This window comes from Pinus tabuliformis, chromosome 4_2 (genome assembly GCF_031772625.1).
Source record: "Pinus tabuliformis cultivar Carrire ecotype Pingquan chromosome 4_2, CPIR1, whole genome shotgun sequence".
NCBI lineage: Eukaryota > Viridiplantae > Streptophyta > Pinopsida > Pinales > Pinaceae > Pinus > Pinus tabuliformis.
In genome coordinates, this window is record NC_142304.1 from 332,491,008 (window position 1) to 332,505,769 (window position 14,762).

At 38.5% G+C, this 14,762-nt stretch overlaps 1 pseudogene; it reads right to left on the bottom strand.

Annotated features, from left to right (window-relative positions):
• Positions 1 to 7,521: 7,521 nt before the first annotated feature.
• Positions 7,522 to 8,520, bottom strand: LOC149169305 (BIIDXI-like protein At5g11420 pseudogene; annotated as a pseudogene).
• Between the last annotated feature and the right edge of the window lie 6,242 nt (positions 8,521 to 14,762).

Genomic DNA, 14,762 nt, shown 5'->3' on the forward strand with positions numbered 1-14,762 from the left:
TAACAGAGAGCCTAAACTTCATCAGAAATGGAGACATAACGTCAATGAGAACTGCAAAACTCCAAGACGATATCCATGATCTCCACAGGCTGGAATCATGAGGCGTCTTCAGGGGCTCCACAGTAGTCCAAGAACCGCAAGATATTGCAATGATGGCATTTTCCTGCCTTTTTACAGTCATACAGCGGTAATGTTTGTTGGTTCCCGTGGATCTGTGTTCCCACGCCGATCACGCGTTCGAATCTCATCGCTCGATGTAGTCAACGCCCAAACATTTATGAGAGCTGAAGTGATCGATCTTTAAATGCGAACAATTCGGACGAGAAAATTATTTAGTAGTCCAAAAAGCCCAAAGAAATCTTCAACTCGATAAATTAAGGGCGAAATCATGGCGGGATGTAAGGGAATTAGATTTAATCGTTGCAAGCACGTCTCCATTTCTGTCAACGCTTGCGTTAGTCGGCCTGTTCTATTCATGTTTATATAATATATTGTTAAATTTATTTATTTATTTAATAACAATATCTTTTTATTTTCTAAGAGATTTATATTGGTACAGGCATATGGATTACTCTTTTGGGATTTTAATCTTAAAAGAGAGAACTTAAATCTAGTTTTTAGTTCTGAATCCAAAGAAGAGCTCTTTGCCTCTGGCCAAATCTTTAGATCTAGTTCAAGTGCAGATCAAGCAAATGTCAGAGACTACATGCAGCAAAGTCAAAAGTAAATGGTCCTCATGTTGAATAGGACATCTAAACAAGCAGCCAAGTCAATGGTAAATAGTCCTTCCCCTTCTCGGTAAAGACGACTACATGCAGCAAAGTCAAAAGTAAATGGTCCTCATGTTGAATAGGACATCTAAACAAGCAGCCAAGTCAATGGTAAATAGTCCTTCCCCTTCTCGGTAAAGACTTCCGCCACTGTTGTGGCTCTTGTTTTTTATAATAGTTTACACATCATTAAAATAAAAAGAATGGGTTCATATGATCTGCTAACTCATTTAATGTTATTGTCAAAACGCTTCCGATAAAAAATTTGGCATTTTCCCGAGTTGAGCTGTGTTTGCTTCACAGAATAATGACAAATGATATATATTTTGAATTTCCTCTTTGACCTGGAATATATCGTCGACATCATGGTAATCATTTTTTTTTCCAATATTGTTTGTCCTTATGGCACGCACGGCAGCATCTCTATATAAACGGGCTAATGGTTTCAATCTGATCCAGCGAAAGTTGCGGCCGCTTCAACCCATGTCATGGCTTGTGTTCAATTTTAATTTGCAAAACCACGAAATATTATTGAAAATTAGATATACGCATAATACACTAATATTTTACCACTCATAATTTGCTAAATAAATGGAGGGTTCAATTCACCTCCCTCGTTAAATAGAAAATGTTAAGAAAAAACAAACACTAATCGTCCTGCACATTTTTCTTCTTCCTATTGCCTGTAGTAATGGGGATAACAATGTAGGCATTTTTGGCAGTGCCCCTACGTTTGGCTTCAACATTATTGATTAGGAGATTATTATCAGCCATATATTCAAGCACTACTAAATACAATGTGAATGAATAGCTAAGGTTTAACGAGTATATGATGAAGGTGTCGAAGGATCTCAAGCGTCTGGTAAGAAAAGCCCACTTAGTGTGATTGGGACGAGAAGAAGCATGGACAGGAAAAAAGGAAGGTGTTGAAACTAGGAATGCCCCTATTGCTACACCTGCTAGAGATTCATTTCTCATCTGGCGTGAAGGAACTGTGAAAGAGGCTTGGCCACTGGGCTTATCAGTGTCCTCTGCGAGGATTGACTGGACAATTATCACTTTTTTGTGTCTCCACATTTAGAAGGTGAAAACTGAGTATCATAGTCTAATTTTATCTTCGCTGAGGTGGTTTTTCTCTGCAAAAGAGAGGTCTCATAGGGAAAGTTTCTGATTGGAACAGACTCCTCAAAGTGGGCATATTGTTGATATAGGCTTTGAAGCGGCTCCGGCACAATCTGGTTCTCACGCTACAAACACAAGGTATGTTTCTTTTTCTATGAAACTACATAAATACCTGGGAATGTCAATTATTGACTCCATATAAGCCACCGTGATTCATTCCCTTTCTCTTTTGGCTTGTTTCTGGTTTCAATATAACATGTTTTTACATTTCCTCCTTCACTCTGTACTGTCACATTTTTCTTATATTTGCAATTGCACTATATATCATTTCCTGTATCTCCCCCACCAGCGTAGGCCATATGCCAACCGATTATGAATCCTCCTCAAACTCGTGGTTGGATACCCTCGTTGTGGATCGACCGGGTCTGCTTATTAGTTATTTCGCATTTATTTGTGCACGCTGGCCTAGTTTTTGTTTTATCTCTAGACCTTGCAAAAGTTTTGGTTTTAGAGTCTGCAACATCTAGGTTACTTGCTTGGGATGCTATTGTTGCTGCTGCGACTAGCTCCTGGCTATTGACCATCCTTGCGCCCATGCCTACAAAATTGGCGTTTCGGCTCTGGTTCATTACCGGTTTTTCCTCCTTTCTGGCACCGGTATTGCCACTTTCCTCCGGCGATTTGTTTCTCCGGCGAGCCGTTTTGGGCCGTGGGTGGTAGGTGGCACTTACACATTCAGGATCGCACCCATAACTCCACACACGTCGGCCGGACATCCCCCCATGTGCCCCGGATGCATCGTTAATCGACCTCTTACAACCTGTTAGCTCAGCTGTGTCAGACTCGGACTTTTTGCCATATTTGGATGTTGTTTTGACGACGATCTATTATCCTGGTTGTTTGTGGATTTATTCCCCACACGAGTTATTTCCCTCGTAAAACATTCCTCCCGAGCCTGTCGCATTTATATTTGGACTCGCCTAAATCGTTTCCACCTTTCTGCATGATCACCCACATTTTATGTTAGACGGCCCCCTTAAAATATTCTATTGGGGTCATTTCAAGCCACAGGCTTATGGCAAGCCATCTCTCCGACTCATCTGCCAATGAGGCCCTTATCAGAGCCACGATGGATACGTTCTCTGGATACGTGGTGCAATATTTTGGGCGAGGCTAGTCCAACAGGTGCCTTCCATGTGTCGCACGCTTCGCAGGGTGGTGATGAAGTCGCATGGGGTCGACGTTCCAAAAATAAGCAGCGCTCAAGGGTGGTGATGAAGTTGCATGGAGTCGACGTTCCAAAAATAAGCAGCGCTCTATAAAAATGACCTCTCTCCCACCTGCTTTAGTTTTGGAGAATGTTGTGCTTATCCATAGAATTATCAGTTTACAAAAGCGAGCCTTGGTTGGCAGGTGGTATTTTTATGATTTCAGTGACTCAGACATGAGAGATTGGGTGGGGGAAGAAATGGAAAACCATGTTAGGGTGTATGCCGACTGTCTGAAGGGGTAGTACAGTTTTCATTTCCTAAGTCCTCGAGAAAATCAAATCAGTGATGGATTAAAGGGAAAAGCTTCCTCGCACTGCACCACTGGTACATAGGATATAATTCAGTCCACAACACACCTCAAAATAAGCTCATCTAGTTGAAGCTTCCCGACTTGCCTATAGAACTTTGGACAAAACAAGTCCTCATGGATATAGGAAATGCTATAGGCAAATTTGTATACGTCGACCCACACTGCTTGGGAGCACAGGATAAAAGCGTGGCTTGGATCCTAATTGAGAAACAATATCATGGGGAATTCCAAGATCACATCAACTTATACTGGGGAGAGACTCAGTTATCACAAAGATTATATTTCTGGGGAGTTCCTGTTCGGTGATCACACTGCCACCACACTGGACATATGTTGGCTCAATTCCCACGTTGACCAGGTGATTTACTACATGAAAAACCTCTCATTAATCATCCAAAGGGTCGTGACGATGGAAGACAGCCGTCAACAACCTTTCGGAATGCAGATTCTTCCTGGCGGCACACTAGTATTCCTCGAAATTCCTTTCCACATCGCTCTTATGCTCAGAATTCCTCACTAAATGGATCATCACCAATTCCAATTCCATCGTCCCCTCTTTCTTCTCTGAAGTCTTACTCCCAAGCCCCATCTAGCCTCGCTATACGGACCGTAATTCCCCCTAGATGCCACCCATCCCAACCTGGACATTTTACCACCCTTATTGGCTCCTTTCTTGACACATGAACTTCCTTCCACCTCCCATTTTTTTTACATTCCATCCTCGTCACCCTCTCTATTTGCAAACCGGGGTAAAGGGCCTAGAACTAGTGTAACTCCACCTAACTCGCCTCTAAACTCTCCTACACACTCCACTCTATTGGCAGTGACTTGGATTTTCTGCTTAATAAGAAATCCCTAGATTTGCACACCGTTACCATCCACAAACCTGTTGGATCACCTACCCCCCACATTAGCCCTACATCGACCAGCAACATCACTATGAGGCGGACACAAAACCGTGGAAGTAGACATTTCAGGGGATGACCTAGAAAAAACCACCTCTCCTCTCCCCTAGACAGATTCTTGGTTGATGTGCCAATTGTCAACATCCCTACCTCACAGGCCCTTAGAGCACGACAACCCAAGATGGTTTCTCCATGACGTCCATCATGTCTCTAAACATCCGGGGATTGGGGGTTGCCCCGAAATTTCGGGCCCTCAGGTGTCTTTTTGCTTCACTACATCCTACTATCATTTTACTACAAGAATCCATGCACTCTGTACCTATTTGTAAGAGGAATATGAAAACAACAACCATATATTCCTCAATTGTCCTCTCACCTCACAAATCTGGAAATGACTCTCTTCTCATTTAGGTTTTCCTTTTTACCAACATGCATGCATAAAGGATGGTCTATTATGGTGGAGAACTCAAAGGGCTAACTGGAAAATCATACCACCTATCTTTTTCAGGGAAATCTGGAAGTGGAGGAACAACTACATCTTTCAAAATTGCACAGGGAGTTTCCACAAAGTTATGGAAAAGATCAGTCATATGTTACACTCTATATTCCACAAAAGACATAAGCAAAAAGTCCCTTGCCAAAAGAAGACTGAAGTTCAACCGATATACCTGATGGGTTTTTTTTGATGCCGCTGCTCAATAGCAAGTGTGTGGTTGTGGTTTCTTGTTGGACATCTCAAAGGAACAAATTTTCAGAGTTTACTGGCATGGTGGCAGAGGCACAAACACTAACGCTGAGGTATTGGCATTGTGGGGCCTCTTATGGTTCACAAACTGGCTGAATATTCTTGTCATCCACATCCATGGAGATACTAAAGTAATTATAAAGCACATTATGGGAACAGCTAAAATCACAAATCCTTAAGTTCTTGGTTGGTTGATGAGAATTGAACTGCACAACAATTTCTCTATTAAACATGTTGACACGAAACAAAACATGGATGCAGATGAATTATCGAAAAAGGGCTTAACTGGCTCCATTGGAAAAATGCACTTAACTATTTCTATGGACCAGAAGAGCATTAATATTGAAGATTTCCCCTTCCCTGGATAGAATTCTCCCACCCTCCTTATATTTTTGGAATTTTTTTATGTTGTGCAGAGTTTATTGAAGTGAAGCATTGATTCTCGGTGGAAGGAGCAGGGCAACTGGAATTTGGAAGCTTGGCCATTGGGCTTAACAGTGTCCTCTCCCAGGATTCAGCTCGACAACTCACAAAATTACTTGTTATATCTGACTTTTGTCTCTTTGTTAGATGGTGAATAACCTAAACAATATTTTTTCCTTTTTACTGGCTCTACCAAAGAATAGTCCCATAGATGAAGCTGTTGAACGATACGGGTTGCTCAAGTGGGCGTTTGTTGACACTGTCTTGATGCGGCACAGGCATTGTCTAGACAACAACATCTTCATCCAAATATTGCTACTTATCTACAATGCAAAAATATTGCTACTTATCTACAATGCAAAACTGTTTTGTTACTGGCGTCATGTATTCTATGACATCTTTTATTTTGGTGTTTCTAGAATGCAACTTGCCCATACTTATTTTTTCAATATGTAATATTGTTGTACATGAACTGCAAGAGCTAGCCAGCTTGCCATAGCGCATTAAATGCCTGGTTAGCTGCGCCCTCAATATCCCTATAACACACATCTATTATTTTTTATTTATAAAGGGATATCCAGGAGGCAGCTAACCAGTTATTTAATGCCCTATGGCAAGCTGGTTAGCTTTTGCAGTACATGAACTATGGACTGTAATATTTGCATAGAATTGCAGGCATTATTATCTCAAGGCAGATATGTATTTTCTGGACATTGTCGATGAGGCATGTATTTTCTGGACATTGTCGATGAGGCATATGCTAAGAAAATTTGGAGGACAATATGTATATTTCAATATCTGTTATGAATATAAAATTATGCTTTTTTCATACTCAAAAATGTAAGCATTTTTGGCAAGCCTCTTGCACTGCGACAGATTATAGATTGAAGAAGATCAGCGTGCTCAGAGGCAATGCCACTGTTTTGTTCTCGGTCGTTCCGTAGGCTGAAATGCAAAGCAGCCCTAAAAACTCGGCCAAAAGTAATAAGGAATTGTCTAATGATTTATAGAGAAACTAACAAATATGAAAAAAAAAAAAACCCAAAAATATCTATAGTGCAATATATTGCACTATAATTTTGTCTAGAAATTTAAAAAAAAATGGCAAAATTTTTTGAGCAACTCTTAAGTTACAGGAATTTTGAGTGTCTTTTAATGGTGCGGAATCACAGGAATTTGAGTGTCTTTTAATGTTGCGGCATCAGAGTTCGTTCATTTTTTCACTTTATTTAACTGATGAATTTTTAAGATTAATAAATAAATAAATTATTAATTATTTACTTTTATGCAATTTGATCCGTGAAAACCATCAAAGAATAAACCATTGGAGATTAAAAATCTATGCCTTTCACCCAAACGACTTTCTGAGCTTTTTACATAAACAAATTAATTGTTTTGACAATTTAAACAAGTAAACCAGATTTTAAAGACGAATATTTATTATGATCGATGTAAAAATGAGTATTTATCATAATCCAATTTTGGCCAGGTTATATTTCGATATAGAGAGCACATCCGGATGGAAACATTTGCATTTGCGTTGCTAGATGATGTACCCATCAGATAAATTGAAGCGTGAGGAGTAAGGAACACGTTAAAATTTCCATAAATTCTATTTAAGGTCATTGCGTGGCTAACGGATTTAGTGACTAAATATTTTGCGTCTGAAATGAAACAACCACATATATGTGATGGTTAAGTAGTCGAATATTTTATTTATATTATCAATAATGTGGATGCATGCAAATATATTGCATACTCTAATGGAGGTATATATATATATATAGAACTCTCATCATATATAGAGACCCATGAATTGAATTATTGGAAAACCATGGATTGAATTATGGAAAATCATACAGATGAAGAATTAGGTCTTGTAAAACCATTAACACACACACGCATCCTTAATTATGAGGTTGAGGTTGCATGGCAAAATTTATTTGAGTAGACCATAGCAAAAAGGTAATTAGGACTAAAGTAGAGGAACAAGTTTGACGTCATCAAGCACCGGACCGCATGGGGCACCAGAGTCATCCCTCCCGATGAACTCACTCCTGAAGGCTATACGAGTAGTATCCCAATGACGGTTAACGTATTCGAAGGTAGCAGTGGTGAAGCCTCCAGTCCCGTTGGACGTGTAAGGAACCCTGAACTTCTCCTCACCGTTAGAAGCTTCCACCACCATGGCTCCCTTGCATCCGTTGCCAGCATCTCCCACAGCAAAACTCAAGCGGTGTTTGGCCCCGTACTGTACGAACCTGGACTGGTACAGCACACTTTCCATAAGTTCCACTGCCCTGCTGCCCTGCGGAACCCTGAAGTGGGCAGAATCTATGTACTTGGCGGGTTTAACGGAGGCGATCCGCCAGGCGGGAAGGGGAGATTCAAGAGAATAGAAGTTGTTGTGCTCTGGGTAAACGAGGATGCCGTTGGTGCCGTTGAGGAAGTCGGATGGCCCCACTTCAAAGTCTCCGTTCCACAACATATTTTCTTTTATATCTTCAGGCCGCACTCTCTCATAATTCTTTGACAATTCTTTGATGCCCACGCCATCAATCAGGGGCCCGCAATTGGGATGCTGCAAATTCTTATCCGGATTGCGGAATATGAGCTGGTGGGTGTCACGCATAGCTGTGAATGTCCAAGCATAACTATTCAACCTGCTTCTTTCCATGGGAACAAATTGGGGTTCGTAGGGTACCACAGTCACATTCAGTGACTGCGTTTCTGCGCATGTGCTGCCCGCGCTGAAAGAAAGGGAGTAAAGCGATTCCTTCTTGAGGCCGTGAATCCTCTGGGATACCTTCCCACCGTTTCCCAATACCACCGCGGATCCGTTTTTGGGAAGAACCAGATTCAGCACTGTGTTGTTGTTGTTGTTATCTTGGGATGATGCAGACACATATTGTACAACACCCTTCGTCTCCCACTTTGGTAATGAACTGGGGGCTACGATCACGTTGCCCACCATTGCCCCTGGAGGAGGAGCCTCCTCGAAATCTCCATTCGGGATCAAGCCTAATAGTAAATACAAATCAAATAAAAAACAAGTTGAAATCAGATCATTTCTCCATTTCTATGGTCCAAAAATAATTACACCATTTCTGTATGGAAAAACAGCACTCAAATACCGCATATAGACATTTGTTCAATGTAGTAACATCAACAGCAACCCAAAATCCACTAGATTGACATTATGAGAATTTAATATACTAAAAAAATATTTGTTATTTTTGCAAAAACCAACTTACCATCTTCGGCGTTGGCCAAGCTCCGAAACAAACAAGGAAGAAAACAAACAATGCAGAGTGATACCCCTGATTTCCACATCTTCACAAATCAACACAACACCTATACCCAATTACAACCAATCTAAAAAGAAGTGATATTGAGATAAAACCCAAATCCTATTTATATAAAATTTGAGACTTCCCACCCTCTTTTTAATATTAAAATAATGATATTTTTCAACCGTTTTAATATAAAAATAATAATACCTTTTTAATTCTTTTTAATAATAAAATAATCATTTCATTTTGACTATTTAAAAAATAAAAATAACTAGCCATATATCACATTAAATTATGAATATAAAACCATTTAAAAAATAATAATAACTAGCCATATATCACATTAAATTATGAATATAAAACCATTTAACCCTCAAGAGTAATGGTTAATGTTTAGCTATATATAAATATATAACGGTCCTTTTGTTAAATAATTATTATTATTTACCTTCTTCCAATCAGGTTTGAGAGATTAAATTATTTGATGTGTTTATTTTTTAAATTTAAGTTGGTTAAAACTTAGTTATATGTATTAAAATATTTTTATATTAAAATAATAATAGTTTTTAAACTCTTTTTTAATATTAAACATAATAATATATTTTTAATATTTTTTAATAATAAAATAATTTTATCATTTTGACTTATTCTTAAGATTTTTACTTCATCATTTCACATTAAATTATCAATATAAAATCATTTAATTTTTAAAATAATAAATAAAATAATTTATTGGGTTGTTCACTATTATATAGAAGAGATGTGTTGTGTTGTGGTGTCATGACTTGTAAATATTTTGACTTGATCAAATTACGTAAAAATAAATTAAAATAATAATAATAATAATCAAAATCAAAATAAAATTTAGATAAAATACTCAAAGGTATTGATAACCCATGATTTTGCCCGTTTTGATCCCTCTCCACCCTTAGGTTGAACATGCCCAAGTTTTGATCCCTCTCCACCCTTGGTTTGAACACGCCCAAGTTTTGATCCCTCTCCATGCTTGGTTTGAACATGATTAAAACCCTCTAAGAACATGAAAAAATTTCATCACCTTGAAACCTGCTAACAATTTTTGGATGCAATCAGTTAAGATGAGGGTTTCTAGGAAGATATATTTAAACCAAGTAATCTATGACTACGATAAAATCTTGAGCCATTCTCATCTTTTAATGTTTTCGTTCTAAATTAACTTGAATCCTAAGTAAAGAGCTAGAGCTTCAGCCTAATTGCTAGAGTTCTTGTTTATTTCTAAAGCATTAGAAATTTTCAATTTTCCTTAGGTCAAAGCTAAGCACTCACCCCACCCACACACGCACCTACCACCCTTGGATTACCTCTTAAGGCCCTTTCAAAAAAAAGAATATATTGATTTCTTCCATAGATCCAATCTTGTAGTTTGTTTTTTGAAAATCATTCAAATATCTTTAAGCATTAAAGAAATCCTTTATCCATATTCACTCTCATTTTCAAAATTCATTATTCTTTCTCCTCCCTTTCCTTAGATAGAAACTATTCTTTCACAGGCCCCATGGCTTAGTAGCCACTACTTTGGGTGTCTTCTCCTCCTATTTGAATTTTAATTTATTCCTAATTAACTTATCTCCTAGACTCAAAAGGGAACAAATATCCATATTCTTTTAAAAAGAGGTTTGTTCTAGAATATATCAATATATTGCTTATACTGTATTAAAATTCTTCTTATGAGTTCCTCAACATATATATTTTTATATTTAAATCCAAAAAGAGGTAATACCTTGTATTCAATTTTTTTTTTTTAATTTCTACTATTAAAACCCATCACTTTTATTTTTGTTGGTCTAAGCCATGGGGATTTGAATTTTGAATCTCATGCTTTACATATTACTTCATAACAAGGTGATTTCCAACTAAGTTATACCCAATGGGAAGACCCATCACTTTAATATATTAATCTTATTTCATTTAAATTTACATTACAATAAACATTTTATACATTTTAAATTACATGTGATATTTATGTTCTTATTTTTTAAGGATATAATCACATATATTTTTGTTACATTTTATTTATTTTCACCTCACTGTCAAAGTCCAAAGACCCAGGTGTTTCACAAAAAAAAACAAAAAAAACTATGACATTACAAGTGTAAATAAATATATAGGTTTAAATAATGTGTTTTGATTTATATTTTTAATTATATAGCAGATATTAGTTTAATTTTAACCTCCACCCAACACTCACTACAGGAATCCAGAGCCAAGGGTGTTTCCACCTGATTCACACTACATGAATCCAAATCCCACAGTGCCTCCACCTGCAATCCAGTAGGAATCCAAAGCACACCATGCCTCCACTTGATAGACTTCATGGGAATCCACCTACAAGGTCTCCACCTATAAAAAACGCCATGAGAAGTCCTATAGTACCCATAGATTATCTTGCTACTTTACCTTCCAAACCCAACAACTTCGCCTTTGTTCAATGTCCCTCAGATAGCTCTTAAGTTTGAGCTTCAATGAGTCCTTCCAAGTGCCTTATATGCATTGTTAAACGAAGACCTTTTTGTTGTCGCATTATCACCTTTCTTGAATCTCTTTTTTCCTTTTCCTTAGCGTATCTGCTAATACCAACCCTAAAATTCCTTCTTTTTTCTCATCTATCTGAATCCTCCCTTGCAAGAGTGTCCCCTCTCTTTTTAATTCCTTTACATGATTTCCTATTGCATGTTGACAAGTGCCAACACATCTCACAAGAGCAAAACTAACTCGTCCTTTCTCACGTTGTTAGTTTTTTATGGATATGGTAGCATCGTATAGGTGTCCTAGTCTCAGATGATGTTAAGAGGCTAAGGAACATGATATATCGAAAACCTATAAAAGGTTTAATGAGATAAGCTTAGGAAACAACTTAATCAAATTAATTTTTCATAATTAAAATATTTCCTAAGTTTAACTTAGGAAAAGTGGTAAATTAAAGTTAATTAATTAAGGATGTTCGAGATTGCTCTAGAGACTTCTATTGATGAAGTCTAATTGATCTTAGCTGCCGATGGAGATTAAATCGTGGTTGTTTAGATTCCAACAAGAGATTGTAAGAGAAAGTTGAAGGGCTTGGAGAGAGTATCACTGTGATTAGTTGTGAGCAAGGCAGATCAAGCTACCTAGTTCATAGCTTTCAGTGAGGGTATACGTTAAGCCAGGAAAAGACCATTAGAGAGAGGAGGCAGTAGATATTTGGGAAGAGTAGGATTCCTGACAGATTCCTAGTGATTTTTTAGTGTCAGAGAGATAGGATAAGGGATGTTGAATTATCTACAGAGAGGGATGATACAGCTAGCGCGAATAGCTAGAAACTCCCAGTGTGAGTTACCAAAAGAGGTTTGATTTAGTTGTTGGAGGTTGGATCAGTATCTAGAAGGCAGAGAAAATTCATTCCCAAGGTAGAGGGAGGTAGGACATCTTAGTTAGAGGTCGTTTCAAGGTTGTGTGAATAACTTAAAGCCAGTAGTGCACATTTCAGGCAGCAATGTGAGTTTTCAGTATGGGGTGTGTGCAGGCCAGAGAAGGGAATGTTGATTTGCATAGGATATTGGGGATCTCTAGTACATTTTTCTTGTTGGGTTGTGTTATATTCTTTCCACGTAGTTAATAGGGGGTTTGAGGGGCACCTATAATCCCCCCCCCCCCCCCAAAGAAAATTTTGGTTTTGGACCCTATGTTAGGTTGGGCAGACCCACCTATGGTTTTGTGCATGATTTTCGCACATGTTTTTTTGGACGCAATGGTTTTCGATCCATGGTATTGGACGCGATGGTTTTCGGTCCATGGTATTGGATGCTTCGGCATGTATAAATATGTATTGTAACATTGAAAGGAAATAAATGAAAAATCAAGCTGGTAGTCTTGGTTTTGGGATCCAGGGGAAAATCTCTATGTATATGTGTTTTATGTGTTCTACTCTCGCATTATTTATTTTCTGTGTTTTAGAATTCGTATGCAGGTAATTTCTGTGCGGGGTTAAAACCTACATTTAGTATCAGAGGTGTTTTGGCTTCAAGGGGACACCTTCATTGCTGAGGGGTTTCGCTCGGGCCTGTGGTAGACCCTGTTTAGTGGGAGATCTGCGAGATCGATTCTAGTGGTGAAAGAATATGGCGAGCAGTGGAAATATAGAGATCGAGAAATTTAATGGTCAGAGTTTTGAATTGTGGAAACTCAAGATGGAGGATCTGTTTGTGGATAAAGACTAGTGGATCACGATAGATCTTGGTACTAAAACCAACGGGAGTGTCTGATGAAGAATGGAAGAAGTTGGATCTAAAGGCAAAGAGCACAATACGATTGTGTGTCTCAGATTCATTATTGCTGAATGTATCAGGGGAAGCTATGGTGAAGGCTTTGTGGGACAAGTTAGGGACTTTGTACCAATCTAAGTCTCTGGTGAATAAACTGTTCCTGCGAAAAAAGTTGTATAACCTGAGGATGAAAGATGGAGACTCGGTGACAGAGCATCTGAATGCATTTAATACTGTGGTAATTCAGTTAGCATCTGTTGATATTAAAATTTCATATGAAGATAAGTGCATCAGTTTGTTGTGTTCTCTACCAGATTCGTGGGATAGTCTGGTTATTGCAATAGGTAGCAATGCAACTGCCTTGCATTTTGATGAAATAGTCTCATCCTTGCTGACGGAGGAGATGAGACGGAAAAATATGGAGAGCCAAAATGGTGATGCCTTGTCTGTACGAGGGCAGACCCAGAACAGAAACAAAAATAAGTCATCGAGTGGGAGATCTAAATCTAAAGGGAGATCTAAATCTCCAGGAAAACCTGTAAAGGTGGTGTGCTAGAAATGTGGAAAGGAAGGGCACTACAAAAGGGACTGTAAATCTAAAGCTCCTGACAAAGGAAATGGATCTGATAAGGCTCCCTCTGCAGAGGCGAAAACCACCTCAGATGAAGGTGGGGATGTGTACTTGGCTTCTTCAAGTACACATGTAGATCATGAGGCATGGTTGATTGACTCAGGTGCATCCTTTCACTTCACTCCCCATAGAGAGTGGTTCTGCGAGTATGAGAAATATGATGGCGGTGATGTCTTCTTGGGGGATAAAAGGAAGGCTAGAATCGTTGGTTTTGGAAAAGTAAAGTTGAAGTTGCAAGGTGGAAGGGTTAGAATGCTTCCAGGTGTTCTACATATTCCTACATTAGCCAGAAATCTAATTTCTGTTAGCAAGCTAGATGATGTAGGTGTAAAAAAAGTGTTTGAGAAGGATACCTGCAAGATAGTTCGGGGAGCACTGGTATTGATGGAGGGAGTTCGGAGTGGAACTCTGCACAAGCTGCAAGGTAGCACTATTATTGATGGGTGCAATAGTTCTGTGGTTCCTGAAAGTGGAGCAAAAAATCTAGTGGTCTCTGGAGAGAAGACCATGTTGTGGAATCAAAGGCTTGGACATATTGGAGAAAAGGGCCTTCGGATACTTCATGGTAAAGGTATGGTAGAAGGTATGAGTAATAGCTCTCTGGATTTTGATTTCTTGAAAGTTGTGTATATGGGAAGCAGAATCGGGTGAGTTTCCCCTCTGGTAGTAAGAGGGTGAAATAGATATTAGAACTTGTGCACAGTGATGTGTTTGGACCTGTGAAGGTTCCATCACTGGGTAAGTTTGTGTACTATGTATCATTTTATAGATGACTTCTCAAGGAATACATGGATATATATCCTTAAGAAGAAATCTGAAGTCTTTGATAGGTTTAAAGAATTTAAGGCTCTGGTGGAAAGCCAGACAGAGAAGAAGATAAAGGTGCTGAGAACAGATAACGGTGGAGAGTTTTGCAGTAAGGAATTTGAAGAATTTTGTAAGAAGTGTGGTATAGCAGGACAGAAGACTACTCCATATACACTTCAGCAAAATGGAGTTACAGAAAGAATGA